Below are 20,061 nucleotides of genomic sequence, written 5' to 3' on the forward strand. Positions count from 1 at the left end.
AAAGGAAACCACATAATCATATTTGAGTTCCAGAAAAGAGCCTGTTTTGCAAAATTTGAAACAAAGATATAATGCAAATATTTGTCTTAGGGAAATGATTTTAACTTCTTGTACTTTTAATCTGTCAGAGAGGGGGCGAAATCTGACATGTGGAGGGAACACACGTTCCAGGGTAAGAGAAAAAGTAGGCAAAGATAACTATACAATCATTAAACAATTATTTCAATTAAAAAAAATTATTTTATTTATTTTATTTTTGGCTGTGTTGGGTCTTCGTTGCTGCGCGTGGGCTTTCTCTAGTTGCCACGAGCAGGGGCTACCCTTTGTCGCGGTGCGTGGGCTTCTCATTGCAGTGGCTTCTCTTGTTGCAGAGCACGGGCTCCAGGTGCGTGGGCTTCAGTAGTTGCGGCATGCAGGCTCAGTAGTTGTGGCTCGCGGCTCTAGAGCGCAGGCTCAGTAGTTGTGGCGCACGGGCTTAGTTGCTGCGCGGCATGTGGGATGTTCCCAGACCACGGCTTGAACCCGTGTCCCCTGCACTGGCAGGGCGGATTCTTAACCACTGCGCCACCAGGGGAGCCCTTCAATTGTTTAGGATGAAGCAATTAAAGTTATGTCATCACTTCAAAATAGTTGTTTCATCTATTTAAGTGTATATAATAATACACTATCGAACTCATCAACATTTTAGACCCATGAGATAAAAACATATGAACATAAATACAGCAATCTCTCAAATCTTTTTATAAATGAAATTTTCTCGTTAACATGGCTGGCCCTTGTCCTTTTTCTTTCTTATTCTTATTTTCACTGAATCTCTATCAATTTACTTATTAATAAAATGGATATTATACATCACTTTGAAAACCATCTGGCCAATTTAATATTACATGGTATACAATTAGAGTCTTAGGCAAATTCAACAAGATAAGTAACCTTAAGACTTCTCAATTTAGGTGATCAAAGGGGCTATCTGCATAGCTTCTTTGAGTATAAAGATTTCTAAGCCAACAGAAAAGAGAAAAAGAGTTGATGTAGGAATCAGTAGTCCATTATCAGATAAGTTATTTTCAAGTAAATCCTGAAAAAGTGAGAAATGAGGCCTAAAATAGTCATTTAAATGTCTTTGGTATTTTTATGTATTGTCAGATAGAATAAAAGAGATCTATGTATAAAAACAGTGTAACACAAATAGATGTATATTATGGCTTAATATTATTAGAGATTAAATTTCCAATTAAAATTCATTTCTAATTGAATATAGTCTGCACAAACAGGTTTCATTCTTAATGTTAAATAGAGCAGAAATTTTGGAAGTATCCACTCAAAGAATAGGGTCAAGTGACTTTGGGAAAGTATAATTTTATTTTTAATTGCACATACAATTCCTTTATTACTTAGATTTCGATGGTTACTGAATTTGAGAAGCTAAAAGCAACTTTTCTGCTTTTCAGTGTTTTGCTGTAAATACTTCCAGTGGAGGGAGGTGGTTAGACACAGCAAGGTATGTGTTTTTACATTTGTTGTTTGGTCTCAGAAGAATTGAATTCTTTGCTGTTCCAGGTTGGTTTTTTAAGACTCTTACTATAAAATAACTTTACATAAACTTTGTCATAGTTTTTTTTTTGTTGTTTGTTTTTAACATATTAAGAAGTTTCAGAAAATACTGTACAGCTTTGAAATGCTGGGAAACTAATGGAGTTTGCAGATCAGTGTGGCATTCTGGGTGGGTAGTTCAGAGGGAAAAAAAATAAAGAAGAGTCACTAAAGGTTCAGGCCCACAGAAGCAGCAGTGGTGCACAATTCCAGGCGATTTTCCCACATGGGAAGCGTTGCTTGAGCAGTCTTTCCCATCACACCCGCCATCACGAATAGCATCTTTGAATGTGAAAAATATCAACAAAACAACATCATATTGTGGCTCAAAGGATCAAGAAAGGCTTATAAAGGAAGAAACACTGGGGAAGGTCCATGAACAATGAGTACAATTTCCTTACTAGGAGATGATTTATAGCCACTGGGAATACCAGGAATGGAGTATTTTCACCAAAGCAAGCCTGTTTTCCACCCAGTTTCATATCTATGAACTATATATACTTTAGAAAAAACATGTACTGAAAAAGTCTATTTTCAAACTTTTAGCACTGATCAGAATCGCCCAGAGGACTTGTTAAATTGGGGTTGGGCCCCTTGGATTTGCACTTCTGGTGAGTTCCCTTATGATTTGATGCCTCTGGGCCCAGACTGAGGCAGGAAATAGACGGGCCCCCGGGGCAAATGGTCGGAGTTCGTTCCCTGTGGACCGATACTCCGAGCAGAATAGCAGGACAATTGAGAGTGGAGGCTGGGCCCTGTCCAGATAGAAGGTAAGAGACCACATACTCCCCTTTCTCGAAGTCGGGAGACCTCCCCGACTACACACGCCCAACAAGGCTCCTTGGAGGTCAAAAGGGGAGTGACGCTAAGCGGCCCATAGGCCTCTTCAGTAGAATCCATCTTGGCTAAGAGATGTGCGCGCACACGTGGAGAAATCCTGCGATAAACCAAATACAGACTCAGAATCAGGCAAATCAAAATGATTGGCCAAAGGCCGGCAGAAATGCCCCATAAAAGTGATTCACGAGGGCACGACTCTCTGAGTCCGCCCGTGTGTCTCTCCACACGTACTGTACTCTTTTTTTTCCTCCTAATAAATACTTCACTTGTTTCACTACTTTCCGTCTTTGTGGGAATTCTTTTTCTGCAAAGCTGTAGGGCCAGGGCCTTGTCGCTGACCTTTGGTCCGGAGGCTGGGATTCCGGGCTCTCACTGCCGGGACCCGACCTCAGTCACTGGCCAGGAACTGAAACCGTGCTTCAAGCCGCTGCAGGCTGAGGCCACCCGAGATCAAGGCCACATTTTGAGAACCGTTGACTTAAAGTCTGTTTCACTTTTCTTCTAGAGGATAGCTACTTTTATGTTGTCATAGAGAAATCCTTAATTTTGACTTTAATGTTTCTCAGTACGCGGAATAATCTTAAGTGATCACAGTGGGACGCAACACCAAGGAGACACCTTGTAATAAAACAAAGTGCTAATGGCTATAAACAAAGGTTGTCACGAAGTTAAAGGATTCCCTTTCATCTCTGTCAGCTCTGAGACTGCTTTGTATTTCCTCGATTTGTAAATTATATAGATATCACTTCTCTGGAATGTAGGGTCTGAAGTTTTCTCCTTCATTTTCAAATTCTAGTCCTACCCTAGAAACATTACCCTCCTCCCAAAAAACCAAACTTATGTTTCTTAAAATCAGTAAGGAAATGCCGTTGTGTGGCCCTTGTTTTTCAAACAGAAAAGTAAGTACAGTGAAACTAATTCTCTTTTATTAGAGGGGAGATATTTATTTTTATTTTTTTGTGGGGCGGGGAAGGAGGAGGCGATAGACTTGTAACTGTACTGAAAATAGTACAAGGAAATTTAGTTGCAGAACAAAACAGTTCCATATTTAGTAGGATTTAGTCCTGGATTTTCCCCAGACATTGCAGGTCAAATGAAAGATACAAGGAAATTCTTTCAGGCCTCAGACCAGACTTGGCACTCACTATAAACCATAACCAAGGCCCATTATGCAACAGAGGTGTTTGCAAATAACTAGGTGATTTAAGGTTAATCTGGGCAACACACGAAGACCTCCAATCCTGAGGCTGAAGAGAACATGCAACAACTCTTGCCATGTCTTTGGGAAATGTGAACTCCAGGATGGTGACAGTAGTTTGTATTCTGAATTTGGTTTAGTTTAATAAGCATTTGCTGAATGCCCTGCCAACTACACACTGGCATTCGCCATCTACCTTTACAAGGATTAAATCATGAGCCGCTGCAGCTGCTGACCTTCAACACCCCCAGAAAAGAGCTCAGGGTGGAGATCAGGAATCAGGCGCTCTGTGCTCCGGGAAAAACTGGCGGAACAGGCTTTCAGACAGTCAGATATTCTCAGAAGATTTTATGAGCCCAATTCTTGCATCTCCTCATACCTAGAAAAGCACTAAAAGCATAAACAGTGACATCAGCTCGTGACTAGCAGCCAGCCTCTGCCAAAACGTGTGTGCACCCGCTTCACTAAAGTCCTGTATAACACTGACCGTCCCCTACCTCTTCGGGGCAGTTTCTCAGAGCTATCTGAAAAGCTGTCTCCCGGACTGTAGTACTGATCTTCCCCCAAATAAAACTTAACTCACAGCTCTCACTTTGTGCATTTGTTTTCAGTCGACAGCCTTCTGCGTGCAAATAACAGAGCATTTCTGATATTACAAGGCTCCTGCCTACACAGGATTCTGTATTCATGAAGTATGCACTCTGGCTATTTTCTGCTTAATATTAAAACTGAAGCAACCTGGTGTGAAGAATTAAGTTACTGCAGCAAGTGTTACTTTCCTGTTGCCAGGACCACACTCGCTGCAACACTGGACCAAGAGCTCTAGGAATAAGTTGTCTTATGGGCATCTAGATTAATCGAAGTCTAAACAAATCTCTAAATAATTCTGGATGATGGGACAATTTAAAATTATATCAGCCATTCAACAACTGCAGAGGACCAGTCTTGCGGGAGACCCTGTACTGGGTGCTGGAGAGCAGCAGGGAACACCATGGGCCTGCGCCCAGACTTTGTGGATTACACATCAGCAGGAAGGCACACACTCACCAGAAGTAAATTATGCACGAGAAGTGCTAAATGCAGGCGTAATCAGAAATGGTCTGAAGGTGGAGAACCCCAGGAAGACACTGAGCTGTCGGCCGATCTGCTGTTGAATCACTCACCCACAAGAACAGCACTTGGTCCTGTTTGCTAACTACATCCTTACTGGTAGTCTTACTAAAAATGACATGTGGTCAAGTTTAATGCAGTTGCGGAAGAAGAAAAAACAAAAGTCTAGAACTCTGAAAAATTCCTCTTGCAGAATGGGGAAAGTAAATGCATAAAGAAATGAAGGGGAGAAAAGAGGGAAAATGCTGTGGCAGGTGATTCATGATTTCAGCTATTTTCCTAACTTGACCATTGTTACTTATTTAGCTTACGATAGGAGACTTTCGGGTGCAGAAATTCCTGCTTGGGAATTTCAGAAAGCGAACCCTTTAAGACTGTTCCGTGACCCCATCACGGTGAGTACACAGTTAGGGCCCGGGACCAGGAATGCAGGGGTCAAGGGCACCGCAGATGGAGAGACTGCAAGAGGAGCGGAGCGGCCGCCGGACCTGCATTCACACTCCATTCACTGCAAACACAGTTGCTGAACTGAACGCCGACCAGCTCTTAGCAACTCTGCTCCGTCTGCGAGCTCCTCCCTAGGGACCTCGGCTCTGACCTCGCTTGCAGGGTTTCCGCCAACAGTATCTGATTTAACCGCTTTTGCACAAAGACAGCCACGGTGGGAAGCAGCACGGCATCCAGGGCGCTCTAACTGTTCACCCGCGGAGGCAGCCCGCGGACACGGTCCGCACGTCTGCAAGGCCGGCAGCCGCGGGCAGAGCCCTCCCGCCGGGCAGCCCTCGGCCCCGCCTCCTCTCCCGGCGCCGCCCGAGGTGGGTGCAAGCCGCCCGCCGTGACGGAAGGACAGGCGCCCACACGCCGCCAGGCACCGCGGAGCACCACCAGCTCACCGACCGGCCCCAGCTCCGGAAACAGCCGCCCCACGCGGGGGGCGGGGGCGGGAGGGCGGCGGCGGCGGCGGCTGCTACGCGGCGGCTGCTCTCGCGGGATCTCTCTCTGCCTCCGTGTCTTCGGGCCCCATCGAGACCTCGCGTGGTTTGGGCTAGGGGCGGGGCGAGCCGAGGGGCGGAGTCGGATGGGGCGTTCCCGGGCCTTGTTGACTTCAGCGCCCTCGCGGCGGCCCTCGCGCCCGCCGCCGTCCGCGCATGCCCGGTCCCCGCCGGCTCGGAGGCCGCGGCGCTTGGGCTTCCCCAACCAGCGTCCGGGCCCCGCCCCTCCCCCCGGCGGCGGCGGCGGACGTGTTGTTTTGGCGGCGGCGCCGGCTGCCGCGGAGCCAGCTGAGTCCCAGCGCCTCACCTGCGCCCGCTGCGGCGGGCCCACCGACCGCCTCGCCACAGGTAAGGCCTTCGCCCCGGGCTGGGGGCGGGGTCGGGGGCCAAGGGGCCGGAAGGGCCGAAGGGGGCCGAGGGATTGAGGGAGTCAGGGGGTGGTCGGGGGCCGGGAGGGAGGGAGGTCGGGGCCGGGCGGCCGAGGGGGCGGGGGGAGGCTGGGCCTGGGGGTGGAGGCGGGTCTGGGGCCGGGAGGTCGGAAGGGCCGAAGGGCCGGGGGTCGGGGCCGGCGGCTGAGGGTTCGAGGGGGCCTGGGGGCTGAGGGGAGGCTGGGGGCCGCGGGGTCCAAGGAGGCGGAAGGGCCGGGGGGCCGGGCCCGGGCCCCCCCGCCGCCGCCGCGACTTTGTTGTTGTCGGCTTCGGAGGAGGCGGACCTGCCCGCGGCGTCTCGCGCGGCCTCGGCTCTGCGGCTGGAGGGGGTCTCGGGGGCTGGAGCGGCGCCGCCTTTTCTCGTTTTCGGGTCTCGGTTGGGCGGTTACTGCTGTAGAGTGCGGGCTCGTCCTCCGCCGGAGTAGTGGGGACCCAGGCGTGGAACCGCACGGGGAGAAATTTTGCGAATCCAATTATTTTTTTGTTTGTTTGTTCCCCACTTCCAGACCTGTGTTTCCATCTGTCCTCTTCTTAAAATTTAGAGACCCTAACTGTGTTTTTTAAATTACACATTGGCATCCTTTGGGTACGGAGGAGGAAGTACGGTCTTCCCGATAGTTTTTGCTCGCAGTTTGTTATGTATCATTGTTGCAGAAGTACTATGTGCTCTTTAAGGAAACACAGCGCAGCCGCACAGTGACGAAGTGTGTCCTCCCCCCGCGCCGGCCCCCCACCCATCTCCCCCCGCTTACTGCCCAGGGGAACCAGTCTGCAAGTGTGGTGTTTAGCCATTGAGGATTTGTCTGTGCGTGGAATAAATATGGTTTAAAAACACAGTTGTCCCGTTATTGTAAATCGACTATACTTCAATAAAACCAAAACAAAAAACAAAATTGGGATCGTATATAGTATATAGTTCTTATTGGCCAGTTCTACTCATGGTTGTTTCTCCACTTTATGACGTACCTCATTCTTTTAAAAACCTACAGAGCTCTATTCTTTTAATCGATGAACATTGTCGTCCATAGTTCTGTAATCTTTTAGCTTTTAGTTAGCTTTTAATAAGGTCTACAAACTAATGTTTTGAAACATAATGTGGTAGAACTTTCAGAATGTCTGCCAGTTGGGGATACTTACATATTAGGAAGTTGAGTAATATGTTTACATAGAGCTTAATGGTAGCTTACAGGAGGCCTGGGTGACTTCATAAAGCAGGTTACTAAAATACTTCATTTTTTGTTTTTTTAAGTGCATTTTTCAGAGTAAACTTAAATTCCATATGCTCAGTTGAAAACAGATTCAGTCCCTCAAATGTGAACTGGCCCCTGTGTGACGAAGAGGTAAAGGTAGGAGGCCAGTGGCCCGCAAGTCTGTGTCTCAGGCAGGTACACCATAGGGAGTAAGCTGTTAAGTGGAGGGATGATAGCGGCTGCTTACTGTTCAAGAGGACGGGAAACTAGGGAATCTCTGCTGCACTTGATATTTCTGCGTGCAGAAGAACTGGAGGCTTTGTTGATCTAATCACCGCCTTGTATCTATTAAAAATGTGCTGTGCGTTCATCTTGGTGCTGGCTTCCAGGGAAAACAGAACTGAGTAAGGTAATCACAGAGAACCATGTGGTTCTCAACATGTATAGCCTGAAATCTGAGGCCCAGTTGTGTAGCATTTTATTATTTGGGAAACTGTGTTTAGAAGGAATCAGAAACATCCGTGGCATTTTTAGTTATCCTTGCTGGTAATAGAATGCTCTTTCTTATGTATTTCTCATAACATAGGTGGCAGTCTCTCCATTCTGTGAGTTTTTAAACAGAGTCTCTGAGAGATTAAAGTGGTGAAGACCCCACTGCCTTTTTAGTGGTGCTGACTGCATTAGACTGAGGCCTGCTTCATGCTTCAGACATGCTTCCAAGAACCTGCTTTTTGCTCTGCTGTGCTGCCCCCCATTAATGAAAATTACCTTACAAAATTACTGATCTTAGAGTTTCCTTCTCTTTTTTGGCTTGGAAACGTTCCTTATAAAGTAGAGACATAAATATAATTGTATGCATTGAAAAATAATCTAAAGGATAATTAGTGTGAAACTCTAACAATATCTATTTATTTTTATTAATTTATTTTTATTTTTGGCTGCTTTGGGTCTTCGTTGCTGCGCGCAGGCTTTCTCTAGTTGCGGCGAGCGGGGGCTACTCTTCGTTGCGGTGTGCGGGCTTCTCATTGCGGTGGCTTCTCTGGTTGCGGAGCATGGGCTCTAGGCGCGTGGGCTTCAGTAGTTGTGGCACGCGGGCTCGTAGTTGTGGCTCACGGGCTCTAGAGCGCAGGCTCAGTAGTTGTGGCGCATGGGCTTAGTTGCTCCGCGGCATGTGGGATGTTCCCGGACCAGGGCTCGAACCTGTGTCACCTGCATTGGCAGGCGGATTCTTAACCACTGCGCCACCAGGGAAGTCCCTCTAATGATATCTTTTAGATGAGGTTTCTGATGGTGTATTATTAAAATATTGAATTCCTTGAGGTGATGCCACTAAGCAAGAAGATGGGGGATTGTGTTACTTTAGTTTTCAGTCACTCCATTTGATGCCATGCTAAATTTGGATGTCATAGTGAATTGTAGCTCTTACAGATGCTTTTATTCCTTATAGACTAGTCTCATTTCATTTAGTATTATTTTCATGAACCCCATTACACTCTTTGTAAACTAATATGAAAACAATACAAAGAGGGTCCTAAAAAGATTAAAATTTGCTTATTTATTTTGGCCTCCTAAAACTGCATCATGACAGGCAGTTTAATAGAGTATATGTCATAATATTATGGTTATTGATCTGTTTTGGTTTTCCAGCAGATGTGACAACTGTGTGGTTTAAAGAAATACGGCACGTACTGAAGTTAAAGTATGATCAGTTGTAATATGTATTTGAGAAGAAACCCATGTATAGGAAAATATTTGAGCTTTTATTCTTGGCATTTGTTACGGATGGTAATTAGATTCACATTTAAATGGCATATCTGCCATCACTTGTCTCTTGGACAACTTACACTGGATGTGAGTGGGTTTTATAGTTGTGGGATACAGAAAAACAATTCAGCACCAGCAAGATGTCTTTAGAATACGTTAGGACTTCCAGCTGTTGGACGATGGGGAATCCAGTTCTGTGTGTGCATAGTCTCAAAAATTAATAGGAGAGGTCTTGTGGCTGACGGGGAGAAATACACAGTTTTCCAGTTTAGCCTAAAAATCCTTTTGGGGTGGCATACATTCATGAGTAGCCATCAGTAAACTATTTAGGGCCTATGAATGGTAACAAAAGCATCAGCTATGATCTAGAGTTTAAAATCTAGATGAGATTTAAAAGCCAAGTATGATGTGACAGGGTGAGAGAGTGGCATGGACATATATACACTACCAAATGTAAAACAGATAGCTAGTGGGAAGCAGCCGCATAGCACAGGGAGATCAGCTCGGTGCTTTGTGACCACCTAGAGGGGTGGGATGGGGAGGGTGGGAGGGAGGGAGACGCAAGAGGGAAGAGATATGGGAACATATTGTATATGTATAACTGATTCACTTTGTTATAAAGCAGAAGCTAACACACCATTGTAAGGCAATTATACTTCAATAAAGATGTTTAAAAAAAAAAAAAAAAAAAGCTAAGTATGAAAGAAGTCTTGTGGAATTGCCTAAGGACCTGTTCACTGATAGCTCTCTTTCTAGGGAGAAACTAGTTAAGATGCAAGAGAAGCCAAAAGAGAGGGGAGATAATCTGAGAGCTGGCCCTCAGAGTAGACAGAGGGAAAGGGGGGTCCTCAAAGAGTCAGCTCTGTGGTTGGAGGTCAAGGGAGGTAAGAACTTAAAAGTTATAGTTCTTCGAGATACTGAAAGAAAGTCTAATTACGATTATTATGCTGTGTGGTAGCTCTGTCCTGCTGGGGGTTGAGTTGGAATAATTAACACTTTGCGGTAGCGCGCGGGCTCCTGTGAGCCTGTAGTAACCGCAGTGCAGTGAGTCAGTTCAGTGCGTGACCTCAAGTGCGGTGAGCATCTGGGAGCTGTGCGGTGTGAAGTGTCGCGAGGCCCTGTCTCCCCTCTTCCTGCCACGGGCCAGCGCCTTGGACTCGCTGTCCCTGGGGCCTTTTGTTTATTCTCGCATCGCACTCACGTACACGTGTCCCCTGAGACAGAGCCCCGTCCCCCTTTTTGGAGCTGTGTTTGCTCCTTTCTGGCCGCCTCAGACCCCTGGACCCCGCTGTTCATTCCCTCTTTGCTGAGGCCCCGGTTTGCATCGCCAGCTTCATTTTCTTTCCAGAGCTTCAGACTTGCCTGTGGTTGTTTTCCTTGACAGACTCTTTAAAGTGGCTGTCGTTTTGTTATCTTGAATCAAATAGATTCAGAATTGAAGTGTTTTCCTTGCACATTTAATTCTTTTTCCTTCATTTACTTGTTTATGTTAATGATCCTCACATTTTCTTAGTCATCTAGACTCAAAATCAAAGGGCACCTTTGATTCTTCACTTTGCCCTTTCTTATAAATGATTTGTCATTTTATTGCATGTGGTTCTCGATTCTCCTGCCTCTTTTCCATTTTCCCAGCAGTTAAGTAATTTTAATCCCTTTGCTTCAACTGCCATTAACAGGAGACATCCCTAATCTCTAGGTTTTACCATCCATCATGTTTGCCGCTATCAAATTAATTGTACTAAATGCAGCCCTGATCATTTTTTTTTCCCTGCTTGCAAACAAAACCAAACCCCAGAACTTACGGAGTGTTTCTTCTGACAGCCACTGTGCTGGGTGCTTTTTCTCATTTGGTCCTTGTAATAGTTTTATGTTGTAGGTGCTATTATGCCACTTTACAGAGGAAGAAATTGAGACTTCATGAGCCTGAAGGAGTTGCTAGTAGGTAGGTGAACTGGAGTTGGAATCCCAAGCATGTCTTCCAATTTTGTGTTCTTGACCTCTGTGCTTCCACCGCGTGGCCCTGATCGACTCCGGAATACAGTCCTTGTTCTTCACCTTTGCCTTTTCAGAACTGCATTACATGGCTCCAGCGCTCCTTCTCAAATGTGTTCCTTGTTTTATTCAAACTTCTGGTTTCTTACGCATTTTCTTTCGGAGTTTCCTCCCTTTCCTGTCTCTACTTTTTGAGGCCCTCCTTGTGGAAGGCTTGCTGATGCGCTGTATTTCCCTAGGGCTCCTCTTCCCCGTCTGCGGGTAAGGTCTCCTCTCATTCATATAGTTGCTTAACCTTGTGATGAGAACTTTCTACTCTGAATTTGTTTTTGAGTACTCTAACAGTTGTAATTGGATTAAAAAATGCTCGAAAACAGAAACCGTGTGTTGCGGATGCTCAGGAGATGGGTGTGAACGAATATGAACATGGTCTCTGGTCACCCACCCCGTTAATGGCAATTTAAGTAGTATTTGATTTTAGTTGGTAGATGACACCCAATAGCTTATTGGAGTTTTTAATTTTGTGTATGTGATAAAACCAGATTTTCTTGTTGTAGGCTAATGAGTTCAATTTTCGGATTCATTTCTAGGTAATTATGATAAGTTGTTTTTTCTTAAAAATTCAGTTTTTTTTTTTTTGTATGTACGTGTCTGAGTTGTTGACAGTTGTACATATGTATAATATATGTATATAAATTCTTAAAATTAATGGTTTGACATTTGAATTCTTTTCGATGCTGTTGAATTAGACATATTGTCAAATGAACTACAATATTCTCATAAGCTCTGTGGCCTCACACCTTTCTCTGTGCTTATGTAGATACGGGCCTATCCTGCAGTGTCATTTATTCCTTTTTTGTGACACCAGGAAGCTCCAACTTTTGGTCAGCTGAAATGCCCTCACACAGATTATACATAAGTCTGCTTCCTGAAGAGTTCATGTGAAATTTCAGATTATTTTGAATCTACCAAGGTTAATGGTTACCATGCAAAGGTTAAAATTTTATATTTCTCTTACATCTGCCTCTGCATCTTATATTATAGTGTAAGTAATACAATATAAGTATTATATTAAGTAATTAGTTTCTGCTTTATCATATAAAAATGTAATCCTTTCTGTTAGGAGTTGAGAATGTAGGATATCTTGGTGATGGTGATAGGGGGACACATTTGGGGTTTCTTTTTGGAATACTAAATGTATGATTATAAAAGAGTGAGATTGATTCTCAGACTAATTAGTCAGTCTTCCTGCTCTCAACTTCATAAAGGATTAAAGTAATCACAAATACTTCTCTAAAGATAAAAGTTTTAAGCAAGTTTAAAATAAATGATTTTGAAAATAGGTACTATAGTCACATGGTTCAAAGTTTAAGTGCTATGAAAAGTTTATAGACTGAAAATGACTCCTCAGCCGCCCATTTTCCCCCCTGGGAGGTAGCCACTTATCTCTGGAATGATACAAAAGAAACCATTTGTATATAAATACTCTTTTTCTTTCCAGTTAGGATGAGGTTCATTGCAAACAGTTTCACTTGCATTTTTCACTCAGTGTATCTCTAATATTCCCTAACAGTAAAGAATTTCTTCATTCTTTAAAAAAATCTTTTTGCAGCCTCAAAGTATCTGCTATATATTGCTACATATATAGATTGTATATATTATCATTTATTTAACCTTATTCCCTACTGATGGACATTTAGATTGTTTCCAGTTTTCTACTGTTATACCCATTGAGGCACCCGTTTGAAGGAAGAGAAATAAAAAGATCTTTCTCTCTAGGGAAAAATAAAAATTGAAAACTGAAATGGATGTTTCTTGGGGAATGAAATGGTTTCCTTTTCAGGCCTGATGATTTAATGGTAAGCGAAGGATGGGACCATGTGAAGGTGCTTGCTGGAGTCCCTGGTGGATGGTTGGGTGGGAAGAGGAGGAACGGCAGTGGTGATTGGCAGCAGCTCCCAGGACCAATTGTCTGCTCTGGGCGAGGCCATCTCTGCCTGTGTTCAGAAGTTCTGTGCTTGGAAAGGATTCTTGATATCTGGAAACTTGTCTCTGGGACTGTGGCCTGTAATAGTATATTTAACATAGGAAATCTGTTCAGGGAATGAACTAAGACCCCTGGGTGTCATCGAGAAGGAAATGTCATGGCCAACAACACAGTAGTTTTTATGAGGTCGTTAAATTTTTTACTGTGGTGTTATTGTGTGTTCAGACGTAAGATGTAAACTACTGAAATAAATGAAGTTTAACAAATTCCTCCTTCAGCAAACCTCTGCCGTCCACATCGGTTGCTCATGGGTTGTTTGGGTAATAATGGCTTTTTAACAGTGTGGTGTGAATCCTTTCAGACTTTATGTACAAACAGAAATAACATTCATGTATCTTAAAAATGTCAGTCAGAATCCTATTGAATAAAAAGTCATGGTAAGAATGATGAAAAGTCAGAATTGAATGTAATAACAAGTGAATAAGGTGATGATGGGATGTCAGGTAAATAATGAATGCTCCTTGATTCCTTCTGACCAAGGGTGCTATAAATACAGACTGTTATTGTATACAAGTGTAGCAGCTGCTAAAGTTGTGTAGCTGGTCTATCAGGTTACTCCTAACAAGTCATTTAAGGTTTCCCAAGCTGTGCCTTTTTTTTGTTTGTTTTTTAAACATAGTAGATATGGCTTACTGAATAGGATGAGTTACCTTTTCTTTGTTATTTTTCAGTCATTCTGTCCTAAATATGGGATTTGAGTGTTTTTCTGATAGGCATCAAAAAATTAGTTTTTAGGTGTTTGGTAGCTATGTCATTTCTCTTTATGCTCGTACTGTATATGCTGCCTGGGTCCACATGGCTCAGGTTTTTGTAACAAGGGTTCGTTTGCACTGACTCATTTCTGAACACCTATGATTCTCTTTTGGTCACTTATACACACTTTCCTGGCCATCATAGAAATAATAGGTAAAAAGGTCATTTGTCTTTGTTCATCCCCAGATCCCGCCACATATAATAGCAGTAAGAATTCCTTGTAGAAAGACTAGAAAATATGGATAAAAAAGAAACAGATGTGTGGGGAATGTAATCACCCGGGGTGTGTGTCCTCTAGTTAATTCTGAGAGATTTCTGTATTAATGAGAACACCAACTAGAAAAGCCCAGCTTTATAAATCCTGCTGCCATATAAGGCAAATACATTTGGTGATACAAGCATGGAAAATGTGAGTGCTTGAATTTTCTCTGACCTGGATGCTTTGCCAGGTAACCAAGGCTGTGGTAGGGCCTCAACTTAGCATGTCAGGTGATTTGTGCACATGAACGGCCAAGGGCTGAGTGGTTTAGCTGTTGGTGGTGGGAGCCCCACGTGTGTCAGTAGGTGGCTTAGTATCCACCTGTATTGCTGTTCCTGGTTTAATAATTCAGAGCTTTTATTCTGATTGTGTATCATTGTATTTTTGTAATCTGTCTTTAAAATACTGGATCTTCAGTTTATTAGAAAGAAATATTTAGAAATGCCATAGCTCAAAAACAAACACAAAATGAACCTTTCTTTGTTTGACAGTATTTTGAAGGATGGTGTATTTTATCCCTGTGACTCCTGGGAGTCCTGGTACTCTTAGTCTCCTGTTTGCATTGTAGTCTCTTTTTTAAAATTAATTAATTAATTAATTAATTTTTGGCTGCATTAGGTCTTCGTTGCTGCACGCGGGCTTTTCTTTAGTTGCGGCGAGCGGGGGCTACTCTTCGTTGCGGTGCTGCGGGCTTCTCATTACGGTGGTTTCCCTGGTTGCGGAGCACAGGCTCTAGGTGCGCTGGCTTCAGTAGTTGTGGCACATGGGCTCAGTAGTTGTGGCACACGGGCTTAGTTGCTCCGTGGCATGTGGGATCTTCCCGGACCAGGGCTTGAACCCTTGTCCCCTGCATTGGCAGGCAGATTCTTAACCACTGCGCCTCCAGGGAAGCCCCCTGCATTGTAGTCTCTTGATGACTAGAGTGGATTTTTAAATTCATGGTCATCTTGATACTCAAATATAAGAGAAGATTTTGGAACACATGAAGGTAGTTACTACAGTTTTAGTTTTAAGAAAAAGCCTGGCAGTGGTCTGTAGTGATTTAACATGTATTGTAAATACCATTGTGAAAGAATTACTTCAAATACTTCTAAACCATTTTAATGGTTTAATGGACTTGACTTTTTTCCTGCAAATAGAGTAATTTTGAACCTTTATTCTTTTATGAACCAGAGAAATTAGAAGTGGCAAAAGAAAGATTTAGGCTTTCCTGCAGTGATTTATATAAATATCTGTATTGTAACTGTTCCTGAAATTGGTTTGATTCTGAAGGAAAGGGAGAGATCACCATGGTCTTAAACTAGTTGAGCCACCTTATTGTTTATGGCAAAAAAGCTTTTTGTAAGCTTTCTGTTTCTTGTTAAGGACTTGTTCAGTTGTCGCTGTTTAGTAATCGCTGGTTTTATTGTGCCTAGATAGTACATCCTGTATGTGTTTGGGACCACACCTGCATATGCACGTGCGCACGGACATCTGCGGTGCACGGCTCCAGGAGGCCCCATTCACACAGACACAGAGTGATTGCCATTCCCTGCGCTGCCTCAGGAAGTCTCACACTGTGTGTGACTGATGCTCCCTGGAACGGTGCAGTACGAGATGCTAATATCTTGGTGCTTTAACATTTTCACACTTTGGTATAACTTTCCCTTTATTTAATCTTTACAACAGCCTTGTCAAAGAGTATCTTGTCTGGTGAGTATCATTAGTCTCATTTTATAGATGCATGAACTGAGATTCAGAGTTAGTTCCTTTTCCTGAATCTGCTGAATCTGCTTTCTTTCCTATGAAATGATCTGCAGTCTTTAAGGGCAAAGGGCTTGGTGTGAGAATAGACCTAGAACTCAAAGCCCATTCTGCCTCCTAAGGAAGTTAGGTAATCCCTTTCCTTGGAAGTAATACTGTTACATGGAGTTCTGTTAAGATTAAATGAATTAAAATGGCAAAGCTTTATATGCAGTAAATGCTCAACTAATGACAGTTGCACTAATGATAATGGTAGTAATGCTTTATGAGTCGCACACTGCTTTTCAAAGATCATGAGATGAGTCGTCACTTGGCAGAGCGAGGGACTTGCACAGCAGTAGTGTCCATTTAAACGAGAGGCCAGCCTTGGGAGCAACCTCACGTCAGTATTGTGTCGGGTGTGGGGGGGTCAGGAGTAGCCGGGGAGCCGGGACGCGGGCGCTGGGGAGCCGCATTAGGCTCGCTTGTCCTCCGTTCGTTTTTAGTGATAACACGCAAAGCACCACCTGTAGGGCAGTCTGTTTTTAAAAGGGTGCTCCCTCTTGAGGCTAACCTGGAATCATACTACATTAAAGTTTGAGCAATTTTGAATCTGCTGCAAAAATCCTGACAAGTACCAACAGCTGAGAAAAGGTGCCAACTCTCACGTACAGGGTCTTGACTCACGCTGAACTGAATTTTTGTCAGCCCTCAGAATGAATCTGTGCAGTGGCTTCCCACTCTCCTAAAAGTAAGGGCAGGAATTGAGCAGATTTGAGCCCTAAGTGGTTTTAAGCTTAGGCACAATTTCTCCCAATGGTGTAGCATATTAGGAGTGCTCAAGTTTTTTTTGTGATACTGCTCAAGGGTTAGGACTGGGCATACATTTTCATTTATAAGAAAAAATGATTACATGCCTTGAGAATAACCAAACCAAAAAATTGATGGTTTTATTTGTTGCAGTTTCCAGTTAGTACTTCAGATTGAATTGCAGGGTCATCTTTAAAGTCCTTGTATAGTCTGCGGTATAGTTATTGTTGTTTCAGGGGACTTCGGGTTGTCTTAATGTGACTGTGCCTTATCTGTAAGAGAAAATGAATTCCATGTTCTGTCAAGGAATATGAGCGTATCTCTTGCCGCTGATTATCCTTGTGATCTCTTATTTTGTTTCCTGTATCTTAGGTGAGTAGAATGGATTCAGTCCCCAAATGTACAGATATAATTCCCTGTGGAGCAGCATTTGGCTGTAGACTTTGGGCAGTGTGGTAGACAGATAATGCCCCCTTCCCCAGGGTGTTCCTGCTCTAATTCCTGGACCCTGTCAGTATGTTACCCTGTATGGCTCAGGGGAATTAAGGTTGCTGATTAGCTGACTTTGATAGGGAGAGTGTCCTGTGTTACCCTGATGGGCCCAGTGTGATCGCAGGGCTCCTTGAAAGTGGACGAAAGAGGCAGAGCGAGGACTCGGCCTGACGCGGCTGTGAAGACGGAGGAAAGGGGCATAAGCCACAGAAAGCAGACGGACACGGGACTCCGGAAAATGCAAGAGTGACCCCCTTAGAACTTCCAGAAGGGAATGCAGCCCTGCCTGCACCCTGATCTTAGCCCAGTGAGACCTGTGGTAGACTCTGACCTCCAGGACTGTAACATAATGAACCTGTGTGGTTTTAGGCAGTTTCATTTGCGGTAGTTTGTTAAGGCAGTGATAGAAAATGTATACGGGTAATAATACATTGTGATCATTTGATTCCTTAGTGAAATGATTGCTAAGCAACCCCTTCCCCCAACAGAATATTTAGATGACATTTACAAAGCTGATAAAAAACTAGTACTGCTGTGTTTATTTTTATTTAAAAAAAATTTTTTAAAGGCTTGGTATAGAGCATTTATATTAGTGTTCTTTTTATTTATTTATGGCTTCGTTGCTGCGCTTGGGCTTTCTCCAGTTGCAGAGAGCGGGGGCTACTCTTTGTTGTGGTGCGCAGGCTCTAGGCACGCGGGCTTCAGTAGTTGTGGCCCGCGGACTCAGTAGCTGTGGCCCGCAGACTCTGGAGTGCAGGCTCAGTAGTTGTGACTCGTGGGCTCTAGAGCGCAGGCTCAGTAGTTGTGACACATGGGCTTATTTGCTCCACGGCATGTGGCACCTTCCCGGACCAGGGCTCGAACCCGTGTCCACTGCATTGGCAGGCGGATTCTTAGCCACTGTGCCACCAGGGAAGTCCTACTGCTGTTTTTCTTTCTTAGTTTTTTTCTACTGCTGTTTTTAAATGGGGGTGGTCTTGAGCCCTGCCAGGTGGGATTTTCTCTCATTTTTGCAGCATCCTGGAGACACCTCTGAGTTTTTGGAGCTTCGTCCTTTCTTTATATTGGGTAGGTGAATCAAAATGGTGTACAGATGCTGTTGAAGTTGGGAGAACCACAAGTATGAAGACCATCTTCATACTTGAAGATTTTGAAGTTAGTTGTAGTAATCTAGCTAAAATTGATAGGGATGGTGATAGAATGGAATTTTCACTGAGAGCAGTGGGAGTAATGGAAGAGAGTAGCTACTTGCAAGGTGGGGGGCTGTGTAGTAGGCTTTGGATGTACTGTATTTGCAGTGATGGTGGGGACCCCCGGCCCTGTGAAATTAACCTAGTAATTTATTAAATGCACTGGAAAATTTGTACTGAAGAGGAGGGTGATTTTGAATCAGCAGAGCAGGAGAAAGGAGAAATACATACCTGCCCTCAAAATCCTGAGGCAGTACGCTGGAGGAAGACATGGACAAAATTAACAGCTATTTAAGTCGCTTTTCTGGCAGACAGAAGCTGGGGTCCTTGTGAATTTGCTACGTGGAATCCTTCCAGTTTGGGGGAAAGAGTCTTGTATTTGAAGAAGTTGTATATACTCTTCGTTCTCAGTAGGAAAGAAAGACTGTCCCTCTGCATTCACTGTAAATAGACATAAATAAATTTCTACCCTGGGCTCCCCTGCTGTAAAAAATGGAAAAATGACATTAAGGTAGTTGGATAAGGTAAATTATTATTTTTGAAAATATTTTTGTTTTTCCACAACACATATACCTCCCCACACAACACACATTAAAATAAAACTAAATGCTCTGTAGAAACATACAGATGTCTTTCTGGCTATTCCTGCTCTTCTCTGGTGTTCAGTGCATCACATTTTTAGGGCAGCAGCAACGTTTATATGGCTTATTTAGCGTTTTTTTACTGTTGCTTTCTTCCAAAATTATTTTCTGCTAAATGAGTAATACAACAAATCCATTGAATTCTTTAGGGCCTGTTTGTATATTTAGTTTTCCCTCTGTGTTCCTACAACTCTGGGACTGCTTTTTCCAATAAATGTTTTTTGATGGTCTTCTTTCAATTTGAAATGCCACTGGCAAGAAAAAGTAACCTTTACTATTGCTTATCTCTGGCATTTGTTTCAAGAATTTGGCTTTGCTGTTTCCCTGTTCCTTCATTCCTTTGTGGGTCTCTATTTTTAGCCTGCCTACCATGCCTACGTGAAATTTAATGAGTTTTTCATTGGTTTAATTCTGTCCTTTTCCAGGTGTGCTAATAATTATTGAAGTCTCTACAGGGGAAACAAGGGAACCAGAAAGATGCTGTGTTTCGGTTAACAAGCCCATGTTTAAGCTGACTCCAGTAGCTGAGGCTACCAGGCATCCTTCTGCCCAAGAGTGTGACCCAGTGATGGAGCTCCTGAGAAGGAACTTTAATTAATTAATTTATTTATTTTTGGCTGTGTTGGGTCTTCGTCGCTGCGCGTGGGCTTTCTCTAGTTGCGGCAAGTGGGGGCTTCTCTTGTTGTGGAGCACGGGCTCTAGGCGCGCAGGCTTCAGTAGTTGTGGTGCGTGGGCTCGGTAGTTGTGGGTCGCGGGCTCTAGAGCGCAGGCTCAGTAGTTGTGGTGCACGGGCTTCGTTGCTCCACGGCCTGTGGGATCTTCCCGGACCAGGGCTCGAACCCGTGTCCCCTGCATTGGCAGGCGGATTCTTAGCCATGGCGCCGCCAGGGAAGCCCCCCTGAGCAAGAGCTTTAAGACGGCGGAATTGGCGCCTGCTGCCCTCAGACTCCTGGTTGCTGTTGGCCGTCTGACTTCCCTCTGTGATCATGGTGGACAGCTCTCACAGCACAGAAAAGCTGGTGACAAGTGTTTCACATCTT

General features: G+C 44.0%; 1 protein-coding gene across 8 annotated transcripts in view; it reads left to right on the forward strand.

Annotated features, from left to right (window-relative positions):
* Positions 1-5,851: 5,851 nt before the first annotated feature.
* PCMTD1 (protein-L-isoaspartate (D-aspartate) O-methyltransferase domain containing 1) overlaps positions 5,852-20,061 on the forward strand; it is a 62,561-nt gene continuing 48,351 nt past the window's right edge. For 2 of the 8 annotated variants that reach the window (XM_036831031.1, XM_036831033.1), the window contains exon 1: positions 5,853-6,081. The gene's annotated coding sequence lies outside the window, so the exon portion shown is untranslated. Of the gene's footprint in view, positions 6,082-20,061 lie in introns of all 8 variants that reach the window. The other 6 variants (XM_036831034.1, XM_036831029.1, XM_036831027.1 and 3 more) reach the window with 6 other exon arrangements.

Source organism: Balaenoptera musculus, chromosome 17, assembly GCF_009873245.2.
Source record: "Balaenoptera musculus isolate JJ_BM4_2016_0621 chromosome 17, mBalMus1.pri.v3, whole genome shotgun sequence".
NCBI classification, from domain to species: domain Eukaryota; kingdom Metazoa; phylum Chordata; class Mammalia; order Artiodactyla; family Balaenopteridae; genus Balaenoptera; species Balaenoptera musculus.